Source organism: Ursus arctos, unplaced genomic scaffold (genome assembly GCF_023065955.2).
Source record: "Ursus arctos isolate Adak ecotype North America unplaced genomic scaffold, UrsArc2.0 scaffold_22, whole genome shotgun sequence".
Taxonomy (NCBI): domain Eukaryota; kingdom Metazoa; phylum Chordata; class Mammalia; order Carnivora; family Ursidae; genus Ursus; species Ursus arctos.
In genome coordinates this window covers 12,434,079-12,450,905 of record NW_026622897.1, presented here as the reverse complement: position 1 = coordinate 12,450,905, position 16,827 = coordinate 12,434,079, and the positions used below count along the sequence as shown (strand labels likewise).

The 16,827-nt window shown below is 51.1% G+C and overlaps 1 long non-coding RNA gene across 1 annotated transcript in view; it reads left to right on the top strand.

Annotated features, from left to right (window-relative positions):
• LOC123001376 (uncharacterized) overlaps window positions 1-15,837 on the top strand; it is a 64,394-nt gene extending 48,557 nt beyond the window's left edge. Inside the window, exons 2-3 of the long non-coding RNA XR_006410199.2 lie at window positions 5,196-5,334; window positions 15,706-15,837. This is a non-coding gene — a long non-coding RNA (uncharacterized LOC123001376). The remainder of the gene's footprint in view (window positions 1-5,195; window positions 5,335-15,705) is intronic.
• The last annotated feature ends 990 nt before the right edge of the window (window positions 15,838-16,827 follow it).

The following is a 16,827-nucleotide window of genomic DNA, read 5'->3' as shown; positions in this document are numbered from 1 at the left end:
TTTCTCGATCATATTTGCCACGGTTCAAGTGCTCAGTGGCCCCATGTATTCAGTGGCTAGATCTTGGACGGCTCAGATATGGAACATCCACATCTTTACAGACAGTTCCCCTGGACAGCACTGTCCTGGGACTGTGGTAATGCAGTCCTTTGTCTTCAGAGTGTTTTGATATCCCTCTAGATAATTGGTGTCTGTCAGTCAATCAACAATTCTGTTTCTAGAATTGTATAGCCACCAGAGTTTTCTGTTCACTCCACATGGACGAAGTCCCTACTACTAGGTGTCCGGAACAGTAGACATGACTAAAAAATAGAGAAATAAATAAATAAATATGGTCCCTTCTCATGAATATAATTTATAATAGCAGTAGGTTGTTAACTTGCAAAGTTTATGTGTTAATGCTGTGTTTGTATCATGTATCTAGGAGCTAAATGATTGTGAGAGGAGCGAGCTTTGTGCCAGAACCGAATGTCATGATGCAGGTCGGGCGGGCAAATCATTCTCTCAGAGTTGGGTTAGGGGTCTTCCTAGAGGAGGGACCTGGGGACCCTTCCTTGAAGGATACTTGATAGTTCCTTAGACAGAGACTGGTCAGTGTTCCCTGGGTTCTGGAGATGCTCAAACTCTCTTTGGCTGGAATTTCTGCTGTTGAAACGTGTAGCAAAGAGGGTCGAGCTATTAGGGCAGGTTGGCATTATTTAAAGGAGATTTTTTCAGTTGGTAAAGAAGTTACATTCCAGGTGGATCCATAGTTGAGCATGATGAGTTAGGTCAGAAGAGAAGAGAGAGAAATATTAGGATGTCATCTCTGTTTGTACCTTCGGAGTCCCAGCCTCCTTCTTTACTGATTTTCAGCTGAGCCCTTTCTCCCACCTCCCTAGAGCTCTCAACCCCCACTCCCCACCGTGTCAGCTGACCCTGACCAATTGCCCATCTTCCTGCTCCAATTCAACACTCCCCTAGCTTAGAAATTGCTTGGTGATATTGGGAACAATGAGGCCTGACTCTGTTAGTTCAGAGCAAAATGGTTTTTTTTTTTTTTTTTTTTTTTTTTAAGGGTATTACATTCCTGGTGATGTATGGGTAAGTCAGGAGAGCAGAAGGAGAGCAGGGACGGGAGGGGAAGGTGAGGAGTTGGGACTCCAGAGAGGCTGGAGCCTTGAGGGACAGGGAAGGTGGCTGCTATTGCTGGTGCACGGGCTCCTGGTCCTGCAGAGCTGAGCCCTGGCTCAGTCTCGCCAGAGGAGAAACCCTTTGTGCTTGGCGGGGCGGGGGAAGCCATCAGGGCCGCCAAGAAGCCAGGGGCTGTGGAGACCTTATTCCTTCTTGGGGTCAAGAGTAGGATCAAATTTTGCTTCATTTCATCCTTGCTGCTTTAGACAAGAGTGAGGCAATGAGAGGGACTTGGGGGAGAAGGTCCACATGGGGCCACACTGGGGCCAAGACACTGCAGTGATTGCCGGAGGTCATATAGCACGTCAGTGGCTCCATTGCTAGAACGGAGTGCTGTGTGTGTATGTGTGTGCGTGTGTGTGTGTATGCACGCATGTGCATGCTCTTGTGCATGCATGTGTCTATCAGTCATTCATTCCTTTGATTGTTGAGTGGCGTTGCATGGTAGGCGTGCACCACATTCACCTGCTTTGGGTTGTTTCCAGTTTGGCTATTATTATTTTTTGATTAATAGATTTAATTTTTTAGAGCACTTTTAGGCTTACAGAAAGATTGAGTTGAAAATACAGAGAGGTCCCATATATCCCCTCACAGTTGTATTATTAGCATCTTGCATGAGTGTGGCACATTGGTTACAGTTGATGAACCAATATTGATACATTATTATTAATGAAAATTCATAGTTCACCTTAGGGTTCACTCTTGGCTTTGTACATTCTATGGGTTTTTGACAAACGTATAGTGTCACGTGTCTGTCATTACAGTGTCACACTGTAATTTCACTGCCCCCCACATCCCCTGTGCTCTGCCTGTTCATCCCTCCCTCCATCCCAACCTCTGCCAACCGCTGATCTTTTTACTATCTCCAGGGCTTTATTTGCTTCTTTTGGGAATTTTCTAACATGTCTCCCCTCTTGAATCTCTAGACCTGACCGTGCCTATCCACAGAGACTTTTTGGAAGCCAGGCACCATGGGATGCTGGCTCAGGAGTGTGTGAACAGGCTTGCACATGAGTTTGAATTGCCTTTTTTTAAAGCCCAGCTACTGCTGGAACTGGATGATCTCACCCCATTCCATTGGTTGAGCTGTGGCCTCAAGAGGGCTTGGTTCTCCAGGCTCTGTTTGGGGGTGAGGGAGAGCAGAGGAGGGGAGGGAGTGGCCTTGTCAACTGAGAGTTCAGCTCTGGGGTCTCTTCCAGCCCTGAGGCCCTTGGAGACCCCAAGCACTCAGCTCCTTTACAGCTGAGCTTGGAAGCCAGCTGCCTGGGCCGTCTCCCTCCCAGTGCCTCTGGCTCAGCCTGGGGCTGCCTCCTGGCTTGCAGGCTCCCCCACTAAGTCCCACTTTCATTTCTAAACAGACAGTAAAATAAGCAATTGATTTTTGGATATTACATAAGCTGAGTGAGGGAAACTTTAATAAGGAAAGGAGCAGAGGGAGGGGTCTGAATATCTTAAACTCAAAACTACAAAAAGCCCACCATTTCCAACCCACACAGAAACAGCTACAAGCCTGCTATGATCAGAGAGAGTGCAGGTGGCCCCAGGCCCTTAGGAGAATCGCTGCCCCAGCCAGCCAGGGCTCTGCGATGTCTCATTGGAGGCTGAGCCTGGGCAGGTCTTTTCTCTTTCCTCCTGTTACAGCTCCTATGGTCATTCCTTACGTTCTCCAGGCCATTCTGCATCTCCATGGTCTTTGTTGTGGTTCTCAAACCACCCTTGAGGCAGGTTGGGACTTCAGGCAGTCAGGGATACGCAGGACGTGAGGCTGGGATGAGAGCACAGTGACTGAAGTCAGCACCTCTCATTGTAAGCTAAAGGAGCCTGGGTTGAGACAGTGCTGTTAGTGCATAGCAAGGGCTACAGTTCAGAGGTCCCGGTGCCGGGCAGGGCCTGTCCATTGTTGGCAGGTGAGATGAGGAATGTGTAGTGCTTTGCAGGGAGCCTATGATCAATACTCTTATCAATACTATTGATGTTGTATACGCTCTAGATGAAGAAACTGTGCTTTTCATAGTAGCTAAATCTTTACCCAGAGTCCTGGGTTCTCTTTAAGAAAAGATTTGGAAATGTGAGAAATCAGGAAAGTCTTGGGTATCTTTCACTGGGTTGTGGAGATGCAGGATGGTCCTTGTCCCAGCTATTACACCCATGCAGGAGGGTAAACAAGTGCTCGGGGATGCTCTGTGATGAGAAGCAGACCCCAATTAAATACCCCAAGGGAGGTACCAAGTGCTGCCTGGGTTCAGAGGTGGGAGCAGCCTCCTCTTGGCGTGGACTTGCGTAGGGGCAGTTGGCGTTTGAGCAGGACCCTGAACAATGGGTAGGAATTCAACAAATGGCGGTGGGAGGGAAGGGTGCTCCAGGTGGCCACAGTGGCATGGGCAGGGCACCAAAGCAAGAAATCCTAGTGTATTTGGGAGCTGCTAAAGTAACAGGTTTGATTGAAGCATGGAGGCTGTGTAGAAGAGGGATGACAGAGGCAGGCTGGGCGGAGCTTGAGCCAGGTCATGGAGGATCCTGAATGCCAAGCAGAGGTGTTTGGGCTTCACTGAAACCTCAGCAGGGAACCTTTGAGGGTTTTTGCGCTGCAGATGTTATGATCAGAGTGGTGCTTTAGAAAGACTAACTTAGCGGTGTTGCACAGGGTGAATCTGAGCAGTGATCAGGTGATTGCGGGGGGGGGGTGCTGATCTAAAGGCATGGCCATGAGAAGGAGTACAGGGTGTGCACTGGGAAAGCACAGGGAAGATGAAGATGTGACTCCCATCTGTAAGACTAGCTGGGGAGACAAGGTATATATGAAAGATATATATGAAAAAAGAGAGAAAGGTATAAGAGGAGTATTTAATGAATTGCGAAGTTGTATATGGTCAAGTGCCAAGTATGTGTTTGGGGTGATGGAAAAAGGTGGGTCAGCAGGAGTTGGAGCAGAAGGAAAAGGCCTGTTGGACCATGTGGCACTGGAGCCCGTTCTTGAAGACAAGGAGGATTTGAGAAGGAGAAGAGGGGTGGAGGTAGTAGGAGGGGGTTCCTGGCAGGGAACAATGTGAGTGAGAGTGGTTAGAAGTGGTCAGTCTTGAAGGCCAGACTGGGCTGAGCTAATCATATTACTTCTGGATAAAGCGCATTATTAAACTTTGGATCCCTGGAGCTTGGAGGCTGGGGTCGTTGGAAAGGCCCAGGTGAGTGTGTCCTGAGCCTGCTTTGTGGAAGACTCCAGATCTCTAGGCCCTGCACAAAGCCTTGGACAGGCTGGCTTCTAGCCAGAGTCTAGAACTCTCATCCCATCCTCCATGCTCTGGCTGGTCCCCTCCCCAGGAACTATGGCAGGGGGTGCAGGGAAGGAATGCAGGCCTGGGAGCTGGGTTTTAAAAAGCAACCTGGCCGTGGGAGTCAATGAAAAAGTCACACTTTTGAAAGCTTGTCTCTTCCCTTACCAGCCTAATTTTCTGGGTACTCAACAGGGATCCTCAGATTTCTATGAAGAAACCTACACTTTGGAGCCCATGAGGGGCAGTTCTCCCTGGCTTCTTGCTTTCCCTCCCTCTCCACCTTCAGTGGCCTCATGGAGAGACTTCTCCTTTGAGGTCCCCTTTGGTTGTTTCCGAAATGGAGCTTTGTGGAGGGAAATGACCAAGACCGCCTTCAGCGTGTACTCCAGGCCTGATCCTGTGGAGCCAGGCACAGGGGCAGGAGAGAGGAAGCCATCCCTGTTAGGTGCCCCTTCCACCTTCATTCTCTGTCTGAGGCAATGGGGGGCCCTCCTGTGAACACTCCCCTGCCAGTGAGGGGCAACGCTGGCTCCCGCTCCTTTGGCCAGCCTAGGGATCCAACACTAGACTCAGGGAAGTGTAGCTGTATATAGAAGATTCCAGTTTTGATCCTGGGATGGGTGGAAGGTGGGGCAAAGCTGAGGGGGAGATGGATCCAGGATGGGCAAAGGGACAAGAAATATTTAGGACCAGGCAATTTGACACTGTATCTCTTTCTCTCTCTCCCTCTAACCCTTGCATTTATTCAAGTAACTGAAGGCTAAGTTGCTGGTCTGTGCACCCTGGGAGGGAAACATGAGAAAAGAGGACCATGCAGCCCAAAGCCCGAGAGGGGAGGAGCAGAGCAATGTCAGCTTTTGGAATGCACATCACAGGACCTGTGATACAGGTGAGAGAGACCTCTGCCCTCCCAGCCCAGCCCCCGCACAGCCAGATCAGGGGTCAGGGCGCCACCGCTGGCTTTAGATTTGGCAGGTGTCTTGGCCCCACTTCAGGAGGGCTCTTTGTCCCTCTTCCCAGGGGCTTGCCCAGGCTTTTGTGCTGCCTTCAGCCCCAAGGTCACAGTCAGGTGACTCTAGTACTGTTATAGAATAGTCAAGTCTTGTCACTTGCCGCTTGTAAAGAGCCTGCCCCTGGATCAAATCCCAGCTGCTTTCGGTTGTGGCTCCTCAGGGTGGATGTGTAAGCCTTGGTGGGGTAACCCCAGGGGGCAGCTGTGAGAGGATGCGGTCCTAGAACATAAAGTGCGAAGACGCCCCCAACCCTAGGACTGAGCTTTGTCCGCATCCTGAACCCCAGCCTGGCGCATCTGCATTCTCTGTACAACCCGGGAGGTGCAAGAGCACGCGGAATGCCAACCCTCTGGCCCTGGGCCTCTGAACTGAGGAAATGTCTGAATAATGAATGAGCTACAGCACATCAGAGCGGTGGCCCTGGGGACAGTGTGGGCAGAAGGAGGGGCATGGACAGGTGGGGAGTGGACAGGCATGGAGAGAGATTCCAGGGGATCCAATGTGGGCCGTGGCTGTGGCTTCCATTGCAGGTCAGAGGTAAGTGGCCACGAGAGTGTGTCTATGGATTGTGTTGCAAACCCTGGGTCTGTCACATATCTAAGCTCCTAGTGCTGTCCCTGTCGTCCCCCAGTTTTGAACCTCCTACTCAGAAAAGCTACTTGAGGGCTTTGCAGAGGTGGTTTGTGGAGCTGGATTTAGACTGTGTGCAGAGCACCCCTCCTAAGATGAAGATTGCAGGATGGGAGACTTTGGTGGGGGGCATTTAGAGGAAGGCCAGATTAACCAGGAGAGTGGCTGTGGTACACGTGACTCCCGGCAGGTGCCGGACAAGGGCATCTTGCATGGGTGTCCCCAGCGGGGGTCAGGGGTCCTCAGGGCCGACAGATACTTGATCACTCAGTGATGAGACCCCCTCTTGTCTCAAGGCAGCCCGTTTCATTCAGCAGTTCAGTTATGTGGGCATCCAAGCGTGTGACCTGGGAGTCCCCTGCCCCTGTTTTCTCTGCCAACTCAATACCGTCCTTACATTTTCTGCATGGCCAGAAGGGGCTCCAGTTTCCAAAACCCGGGCTGCAGACATAAGGGGACGCACCTTTGTTGGATGCTTGACATGTGTCTGGCTCTTTTCCTCACTGAGCCCACATGCTAGTTCAGATACGTAAGGATGAGTGTCTCCCCTTTAAAGAGAAATAACTGAGGGACAGAGAGACTAACTGGGCTCAAATTATACTCCCAGTAATTAACTGGTGAGTTGGGATCCAAATGTATGTGGCTGAGCTGAGCTGGGCTTGGAACTGGAGGAAGTTTTCATCCTTTTGCTGGCATTTTGGGGGTCCTCTCAGTCAGGCTCACTGTTGGGGCAGCTAAGCAGGTGCTGCCCACTGCCTCAGTCCCCCAGCTCTCTTTAACCCTTTTGCATAAAGGAACTACTAAGGCATGGATTGGGCCAGGGGACCTGCCTGGTCTTGGATCTTGTTCCTAGGAGTTTCCCCCCATTCCTTGCAAAGCCTGGTTGAAACAAGTGGATGTACTGTATTTATCAAGTACATGGGATCCATCTGATAGCCCTTGTCCCTGGTTTTGCTTGCAGGAGCATTTTTCCCAGGTCTTCTCTCTGCCAATAGCAAGCATGTCACCAAAGCAAGTGGGGGACCCTCCTGTCAGCTCAGAGCACTTGGCCTCTGCCCACCCTTTCACCCCATCCTTTAGGCGGGAGGCAGCATCCCTGGGCTGTGATTGCCAGGGGGCCTTCCTCTCCCCCAGGTCCTCGTCTGTGCTGTACCCTCCCACGCCTGCCCTGGCTGCTGGCTAAAAATATTGGCCCCCATCAGAGCCCAGCCAACGCGCCTCTGCCTCAGAAAGAAGCTGGGCCTTGTGCATCCCATTCCCCTGGCTTCTGCATAACTGATTTGAAGAGTTGAAGTAAGGAGCCTCAACTCTGGCCCTGGGAAAGATAGTTCGGCATAAAGGTTTTCAGCTTTGATGGGAGCCAGCCGGGATCACCAGAGGGCTGGGAGTGTTTTAGAACCTTCTCTATACATACAACACACCTAGGCCAGGAGGTGGGGGAGGCGGGGAGCAGACCACCTGACACCTGAGCTCCCTGGGGCCGGGCTGGGCTCTGAGCTGGCCTGCACAGACCAGACAGAGGCCAGGTCCTGTTAGAGCAAAGCCTCCCTGCCTGGAGATTCTCTTCAACCCAAGTGCGCGTGTCACCACACCTCACAACGAATTTCACTGTCGTTCATGTTTTATTAGTATAAGTGCCTTAAAAGCAGATCAGAGATTCAACTAATTTGCTCATTAGTAAAAGGAAATTAGCCATTTGAGATCTGTTCTAATAAAATTAGCTTGGTGACAAACGCTTTGTTGCCATGTTTATTAGATTACCATACTCCCTGCATTTTAAAGGCCAGAGCAGTCCTCAGCAGCTCTTCGGGGTATTCTCAGAGCTTCTCTCTTCCTTGTTTTTGTTCTTCTTTTCAGGCCTGTGGAGACTCTTTTTTCCCCTTTAAAGGCTAATTGGGAAGGCCTGACCCAAATCTGTGTTCCATTCACACATCCCACAGGCCCTTACTTGGAGTGTGAGGTCTGTCTCCAGGCCCCTCTGCTGCCTTTTCCCCGGCCTCTTGGCTTGGCCTCCCCCCCCCCCACCACCCTATCCATTCCCATAAGTTTCTGTGTTGCCCATCCCTTAATGGAGCCAGCATCTCTCTGTTGCCCACCCTCCCCCCACCAAGATCAACTGCCAGCAGCAGTGCCCCCCAACCCCCGCACTCTCCAGACTGCCAGGTAGGCCTTTTCACTGGTCCTTTCTTGGTCTCCTGAATCCCACGGAGCCATCTCCCTTACAGTCTAGCTTAGGACCACCCTGGCTTCACCCTGCCCCCTGGAAGTGACCCACCCCATTAGCACGCTCAACTTACATGTTTGCTTCCATCTTGCATGTGCTTGGCTGTCTGGGCCTTGGCTGGCATGCACAGAAAACTCCATGAAGCATCTCATTGTATGGCGAGCAGCCTTAGGGGCCCACATGTGTCTGAAGTCAAGGGAGGGCTGGGGGGACCGTTGGAAGCCCCTAACTGACCAGGACGTCGTAACTTAGGAGCAAGCACTCTCCAACACTGCCACAGCACTCTGTTGGCGCCTCTCTTTTAGCAATATCTTGTCCTACACCGTGTGTCACTTGCAAGACTGCCATGAGCATTATTTACTCTGCACCAGGCACTGGGGATGGTCAGGGCTTATGTTTCATTCTCTCATTTAATCTTCTGGATGACATTAGGAGGTGGACCACATGGTTATTCTGACTTGCAGGACACAGGGTCTGATGTCAGAACATTTCCTATAGCTACCATGCTGGTAAGCTGCAGGGTGCGAATGTGAACCCAGTCTTGTGTCTCTCCGAAGCACCCGACTCTAACCACTGGGCCATACTGTGGGCTGCCTGCCCAGACTGGAGTGTGGGTGTGAGCTTCCTGAAGGGGTGGGACCTGGGACTCTCATGGTGCCTGGCACAGACGGCATGTGGTGGGTGCTCAAAGCATTTCTTAAATGTACAGGTGGACCGGGGAGGAATGATCAGACAGCCCCACCTACTCCAGGGTGGGACTCCTGTTGGAGGGGGGACTTGGGCTGGTCCAGCAGAATCTGAGAGCTCATTCTTCTCCCCCTTTGCTGCCAGCAGCACCAGGCCTCACCTCTCCCTGCCCCTCCCAGCTCCCTCCTCTCCTGGCACAAATCATTGGCTCAGACAACAGTGATGGGTTTATCCCACAGGATGTGACTCTGAATATTAGAATGTCAGAAGCAGCAGCCTTCGCAATAAGTTGCTGTCAGAGAGGAAATAAAAGGGGAGTTGCAGTTATTTAATTTGGAGCATTCAGGCGACAGGCTGGGCCTGAGGACTCACTGCTGTTTGCCCAGCAGCAGGGGCATCAAACCTCGCAGGACCCAGCCGTGGATTCTGCCTCCAGCTCCCTCCCCACCCCCATATGTCCCAAAGGGGGGCCCTGGTCTCACTCCTCAATCCTCCCCTCCCTCTAGTGCTCTCTCACCCCAGCCTTCATATGTCCAGCCTTTGCAGTCCTGCAGTCCTAGGAGAGCCCTGTGCTCCCCCTGCTCCCTCTCCCCTACTGTCCTGCCCAGCCCTCCCTGCTCCTGCCACCTTCACTGTGTTATTTATAATATAAATGATATTTACTCTTATTGTCAGTGATAATATTATCAATGCTGAACATTATTATTGGTATTAGTTATTAATAATTAGAGTTATTGGGGCACCTGGGTGACACAGTCAGTTGAGCAACCGACTCTTGATTTCAGATCAGGTCCTGATCTCAGCCCCGCATCAGGCTCTGCACTCAGTGGGGAGTCTGCTTGAGATTCTCTCTCCCTCTGCCCCTCCCGCTCATACTTTCTCTCTGAAATAAATAAATACATCTTTAAAAAATAATAATTAGGGTTATGAATATTTATCCTTATTATGTCCTTATCCTTACTGCACTACCACTCCCATGAGGTAGACATGATTTCTCCTAATTTAAAGGAGGAAACTGAGCCTCAGAAAGGCTAAGCATCAGGCCTTCTGACTCATGTAAGAGAAGACACAAAGGAGACCAGTCATAGTGGTCTGACAGTTGTTCTGAGTGCCTTCCACGAGCTGTAGTCTGGGAACTCTCGGTGGTGCTCCCTGTCCGGGTTCTGACTGATTTGCTGCTCTGTTGCTTGCTCCTGTTGGGACTGCCGCTCGTTGCAGCAGAGCTGTGGGCCTTGCCTATTGCTTCCCCACCAAGCAGGCATTTGTATTGCCCACTGCCGGACGTGGGTTCGTCTCCTTCTGCTCCCAATCAGGCCTCTCCTGCAGTGAACGTTCTTGTTTTCAGTGGTCAGCCCCGCCTAGGCAGAACCACAGCTGGGGGTAAGGATGCCAGCAGTCCCAGGCCAGGTGTCCACTTTTCTTACTCAGAGTGTTTTTCATGAGCAGAGTCTTCTTGGTGGGTTGTTTTGCCTTTGGTTGGTGTTCAGAGCCCCTGAATGGTTGTTGGGTGTTTGACGATTTTGTCCCAGATTTTGGGAACAGAATTTACTGCCCTCCTCACTCCACCCTCACTGGAAATCTGCCTTGATTCTTGAGACCGAGGTTTATCAATGTGTAACTTGAATTTTATTTGCAAGGGATGAAGAACCCTCTCCCTGTTCTGTGTCTAATGAGTTTCTTGAGGCCTTTGATGACCCGACCTTTTCTCAAGACAAAACTGATTTGGAGATTTGCAGGCTTGTCCCAGGCCCTGCATCACTCCCCTGGAGGTCTCCTCTACCCAGGGGGGAGGGCCAGCCTCTGCACCAGCCAAGCTATTCTGAGACCTCGAACCCCCCCCCGGCCCCCCACTGAGGGTCTGCTTGCCCATCAGCGCTACCTGAGACATACCACTGATGAAAATGGAGGGGCTGGTTTCCATCAGGGTCCCCTGAAGTTGTGACCCCATTTCCTTATGGGGCTTGTCTCATAAGCAGTCCTCTTTGAAGGAGGGCGTCTGTCCTACCTTTCCTTGGTAGAGGGATGCTACTCTCTGAGGATTCCTTGGACCTCACTGCCTCCAGGACCCCATAGTCTTTGGAGCAGCAAGTTTTGTTCTAAAACACAGCTAACTTACCATGTTCTTGTTTAAAGCCTTATTGGCTTGGCACTTGCTATTGGATAACATCTAAACTTCTAGCCTGGCATTCAAAGTCCCTCATGATGAGGCCCCAACTCACCTTTGAGCCTTCACTCCTGTCAGTGTCCCTTATACTCTGTGCTTCAGTCCAGGGGAGTTATTTGCTGCTCTTTGAACACACCATGCTTGCTCATGCCTCTGTACCTTTGCATATGCTCTTCCCTCTGCCTAGAATGCCTTTATCCCTTCTTCGTTGGGTAAGCCCCTCCCTTTATGACCCATCTCAGTGGTCACCTTGTCTATTAACCCTTCTCTCATTCTTCCCAGCAGAGGCACGTTCCCTCCTCTCTCCTTCCCTGGCACTCTGCCTTTGCCTGGGTTAGCCCATTGTACATGTCTACCAAATCCAGTATCTTCTTCTGTGTCTGTTTCTCTCTCTAGCCCATGAGCAAGCTGAGGGCAGGGGTGGTCTCCTGCTCGTGTCTATATTCCGGTGTCTGACACAGTGCTTGGCCCTTGGTAGCTTCCTAATAAATGTTTATTGAATGTGAGAATGACCTTTCTTTAACCTTTTCTGCCAGAAGTGAGGTCTCTTAATGGCACACTGTAGGTTTTCAAGTCTTCGGTGTACAGTTTATAATCTGATTATATCCAAATGGATCTACATGACAACATTCAGTTCAATTCAATTTTTTACCATTTTGGATGACTTTTAACTTATTTAATATTCATTGTCGGTAGCACTGGGAGACTCTGTCCTCCCCAAACTTTATATTGAGGCTCTAGAATTGCTTAATTTAGTTTTGTCCATCTATTGTAAACAGTTGTCTTTGAAGCCTAAAGAAACATCCTCCCCTCCCCTTATCCCCACGAACCCCACCTTTGTCCTTTGAGATCGGGGTCCTGGTGCTCATTACTGCCACCATAGGTTTTTCTGGGACAGCTGGTGTGTGTGTGTGTGTGTGTGTGTGTGTGTGTGTGTGTGTGTGTGTGTAGGAACATTTGTGTTTGGAAGGAGGGAACCTCATCCAATGGTATGGAATCAGCTTGTTATTTTATTATTTCTTCTTTTAATAACCAAATTACTGATGCTGGCAAGTATTAAAGATTAATCCTATAAATTCCTCTCTGAGCTGCAGTGATCCCTCAAACAGGCCCCTTCCTTGATGGAATACATTCCAGGAGGGAGGCTCTAGAATGAATCCCATCCTTGTGAGGGGAATTGGTGATTTTGGACTCCTGAGCTGACACCTGTCCCATCTGGTAGCTGGAGGGAGGCAATCTGGGAGGGAGCCGTGGGATATTCTTTGGGGCCCTGCTCCCTGCCTCCTCCTCCAAACCAAGGACCCCCTGGGAGAAATGATGAAAAAGCTACAGGTTACCATCCTTACTGCTTAGAGGAAAGAAAGTCAAGGGCAAGGGCAAGCGCTTTGGGAGGCTGGGTGCACTGGGCTGGGACTCCTAGGGTTATAGCTGTATGAGGCCTCAGATATATCATCCAGGTCATTCTCCAACTTCCACAGAGGTCCAAATCCAAACAGCCCCTAGCAGGGAAAATTTATCTCCAGATAAACTGATGGATTGAATGAGAGACACCCCATCTGGTGTCCAGTTCTCAGAAGGAGGTGGACAATGTCCATTGTGCCCTGTGATGACCCTTCTCACAGCACCTTTAGGACTCTGTCCCTAGTTCTATATGTACATCTGACTCTCACCAACTGTGAGCCCCTTGGGGCAGGAACTGTGTCTAATTTGTTTTTATAATTCAGTATCTAGGGCTGTGCCTGCAGTGTAGATTGGACTCACTTAAGATTTACTGAATGAGAGAAAGAATAGGCGGATCGAGGGACAAAGTTGGGTTGGAGAAGGGGAGCAGAGGAGATATCCTTGACTCTGTAATGTAGGTGAGCATTGGCTCCCATGTCTGCCCGGTGACCCTGTTTGTTACTTGTCCTCCCCAGGGCGCCTCATATAGTCTGCTGCCCACTGTGTCCCTGAGTCCTCGCAGCAGCTTAGAGCTGAGGACAGGCTCCCTGACTGGCCTGGACCGAGGAGTAGGCCAGGTCAGGGTCCCATTAGGGACCACCAGCTGTAGGAGCTGGGTCACATGCAGTGGGGAGAAGGGGGTGCTAGGATTGGGGGGAGGGAATTGGTGATGTCCAGTGCGCAGGGTACAGGGTCAGCTGAGAGTGTCCAGCTTGGGGAGATGTGTAGATCCACTGGCCTCCCCTCATATGCTGGCTGGGCTAGGCTGGAGATGGGCAGCTGTGGCCCTTGAGACCCTGTCCCAGAAATGCAGAACTATAACCCAGATCATCCAGCTGCCTGGTCCATCCCTCATCTGGCCTTCCCGGACTCTGACTGTATGACCCAGCAGAGTTTTTCTCTTTCTTTCTGTCTTATTAAAGGCCATCTACCCTAGGCAAGAGAGACAGCTGCCTGTCGATCAAACACCAATAGCCTTGTACTCTCCTAATCAATACTGGAGTGGAAAGGGAAACAATTAGTGGTTTTTTATCTTCCAAGGAGTGGGCTGTCTTTTGTGCGGGGCAGAAGTAGAGGGCACCTGGCTGGGGACAACAAAGTGCTTTATAAATCAAAAGTTAGTGACTTCTAGGTCTTATGACATTGATGGACATCTGGAGAGTTGGTGCCTGGATTTCCTGAGGGGTAGGGATTTGGAGGGGAGGCAAGATGGAGACCGTTGTCTTAAGGGAGTGAGTTAGGGTTGAGGGAGGGAGATGGGCGTTAGGTGGCAGGGACTGGTGGCTTTTCTTGGCCCACCCCAGACTTGGCTGTGAGTTCATAAATCATCGAGGGCAGGACTTTAGAGCTTGAAGGACCTTAGCCGTCTATGGACAAACCCCATCATTTTACAGAGGGAGACACTGGGGCTTCATGAAAGCAGTGATGTTCCCAACGTCACACAGAGTGTCCATGACAATGCCACACCCTAGCTCATGAAATCCTCTTAATAAGCCTATCAGGTGGGCTCTATTCAAACTGTTTCGTGGTTGAGGAGGTAGAGGCTCAGAGAAGCCAAGTCACTGGTTCAAGGTCACACAGCCAGTGAGTGGAGAAGCCCAGGTCTGTCTGGCTCTGCAGTCCATGCCCTCCCACCAGACATGCTGAGACAGTTTTGCCGGGCCAACCTGGGGCCATCTTGTCATCTCACGCTCTGTGAGCAGAGCATGGATCTTTATTTTGACAACATCAAGGTTCCACATCACTAATTGCTATTGTCTGTCAGAAGCGGCGCTGCTCTGTGTTTGGGATGATGCATGAGGGTCGGCCTGGGAATAATTAATGGGATCCATCCTCCTTTCTTCTGCTCAATTGAACTCAATTTGGGTGATTTTCATTAGTCCATCTGGAGGCCTTATCCCACATAGGGGTGGAAGGCTAATGGGGTAGTTATACAACAGGGTCACCTGGGTCTCCCACAGCACAGCGAGTGACTGACACAGGTCATCATTGTGAGGGGCTGGCTAATGCAGAAATCCTCTGCTCTCCCAGGAGCGAAGGCGGACTTGGACGGACCCTGCTCTGGGCCTTGCATATGTGTGTGGAGCAGCCGTGCTTCTCTTCTCTCTGGTCCTCCTGGAGGCCTAGAAACCAGGAAGCTCTGAGCTGAAAGCTTTGGACTTGCTTTCTAATATTCAAACCCTTTCTGCAGCAGCCTTTCTCCCCCAAGCCCTCAGCCAGTCTTTCCTTGCATACACCCAGGGATAGGAGGCTCACTACTGTTACAACAGAGCTCCTCCAGTGTCCTTCCATATGCATGTTTTGTGAGTTCTTCTCCACCATGGGGCCACCACGTGGGTGGTCAGAGTGCCATCGCTGGTCGCCTGTGGCTTTGGCCAACCTCATCCATTCCTTTCCCCAACAACACAGTTCCACACTTTATGGGCCGAATGGTCAAGTCCATTCTCTAATAGCTCTTTAAATATTGGATCTTTTGTCCTTGTGAGTCTTCTGTAAGGCTAAACACACCCAGTTCCTTCAATACCTCTCCTCTACCATCATTTGAAGCCTGTCCTCATTCTGGTCACCCTACTCTGTCTAAATCTTTCTAAAGCACTCACCGCTGAACCCTGGTCCCAGGGAGGGCTTTCCCTGCAGAGACAGAGGAGACTATCACCTTCATTTTGGACCTTGTGTCTCCATGTGGGCTGCTTTCATGGTGACTCTTTCACCATGCTGACTCTGTGCTGTCTGGAGCCCCTAAGTCCTTTCCACAAGGAAGGACCAGGTGAGAACTTACTCCAGGACCATCATCCTTGAGTGCCTGCAGAGGCTGTCATACCATTCTCCACCCTGTGCCCTTAGTGGAGAAAACCCAACTAGCAAACATCTGCACAGTCTGTTACGTACTCAGCCTTTTGTTAGTTCAAAAGAAGGAGGGGACGTAGCTTCTGTTTCCAAGAAGAGAGACCCCCAAGAGCGATGTTGGTCATGTGACTGTCCTGTGAAGGCAGAGCTCTCTCTGACTTGGGTTCCTGCTCTTATTCTGTCCTTCCTTCCTCCTGCTGTCCTTGGTGTTCTGCCCCTCACTCCCTGAAGTTCTCTGTTCTCTCTCTTCTCCAGTTGCCTGTGGATCCTTACTTAGCCCTGGGAGTGCTGCAAAGGCGAAGAGCAAGGAGAGTGTAAAGGTCTAACCAGCTCTCATCCGGCATCCTCAACACAGGTCGAGTGATCCATGCTCCCACCTCCATCCAGGTAGGTTGAATTAGTCCATACCAGGTTGGTGGTCACACATTAGGGGAAGGATCCCCCCCTCATTGGCCTTCAGACAACAGCCATCTTTTGGTCAGTGCCCCATGCTGGATTCCGATCGCCACACACAGATGCCCTGGGCTTGCATCAGACAGACCCAGGTCCTAGCCCAGGCTTCATGCTTGCTAGCTGTGTGCCCTCAGGAAAGCTCCATGACATCTCCCAGCCTCAGTGTTAAAGTCTGGAAAATAGGGGTGTAACTCCCTTCCTCCAGGACTGATGTGGAACCTGAAGGTATCACGTGACTGACTGCTCGCGTAGTGCTGTGCATGTTGTAAAGACTCTGCTGGGGTTTTATTGGAATTTTTCTACTGCTGGTGAAATGAACACTTGCCACTGTGGGAAGGTTGGGCAGAGTGGGAAGGACTGGGGGGGGGGGGGCTGGCGGTTGCAGCATGGTATGCGGGCAGCCACGTGTCCCAGGGGCTCGGCCTCTCACAGCCATCCTTCCTGGTCTTTCTCCCAGCCGGGCCTGCCCGTCTGGGGAGCTGGAGAGTCTTCCGAGCTGCTGCTGCTGTTGCTGGTGCCTCAGGTCCTGCAGGAGCTGTCGACTCTGCCCCCGGCTCTAGGCTCTAGTGACACTGCAAGTAAACAGCAGTTGTCAGAGTCGATTTAACGTTGATATTTTTATCACATATCAGGGCCTGGCGCCATGGCAAGGAATGACAGAAGCAGAATGCTAAATAATTTCTCTAAATAATGTACGCTCTCTGGGCTGCCTGCAGGGAGGAGAAGCTGGGGGAGAGCGGGAACGCTGGCTTGGTTTTCAGTGCGGGCGCGAGGGACACGTCTCACTCCTCATCCCCCGGGCCCTGCCGCTCGCTGACAGCCTCCCGCGGGGGGGCTCCCGGCTGAGTGGAATGGACCACAGGGCAGCAGACGTGGGTGGGAGTAGAGGCCAAGGAGAGGCAGGGTCAGGGGAGGGGAGAGAGT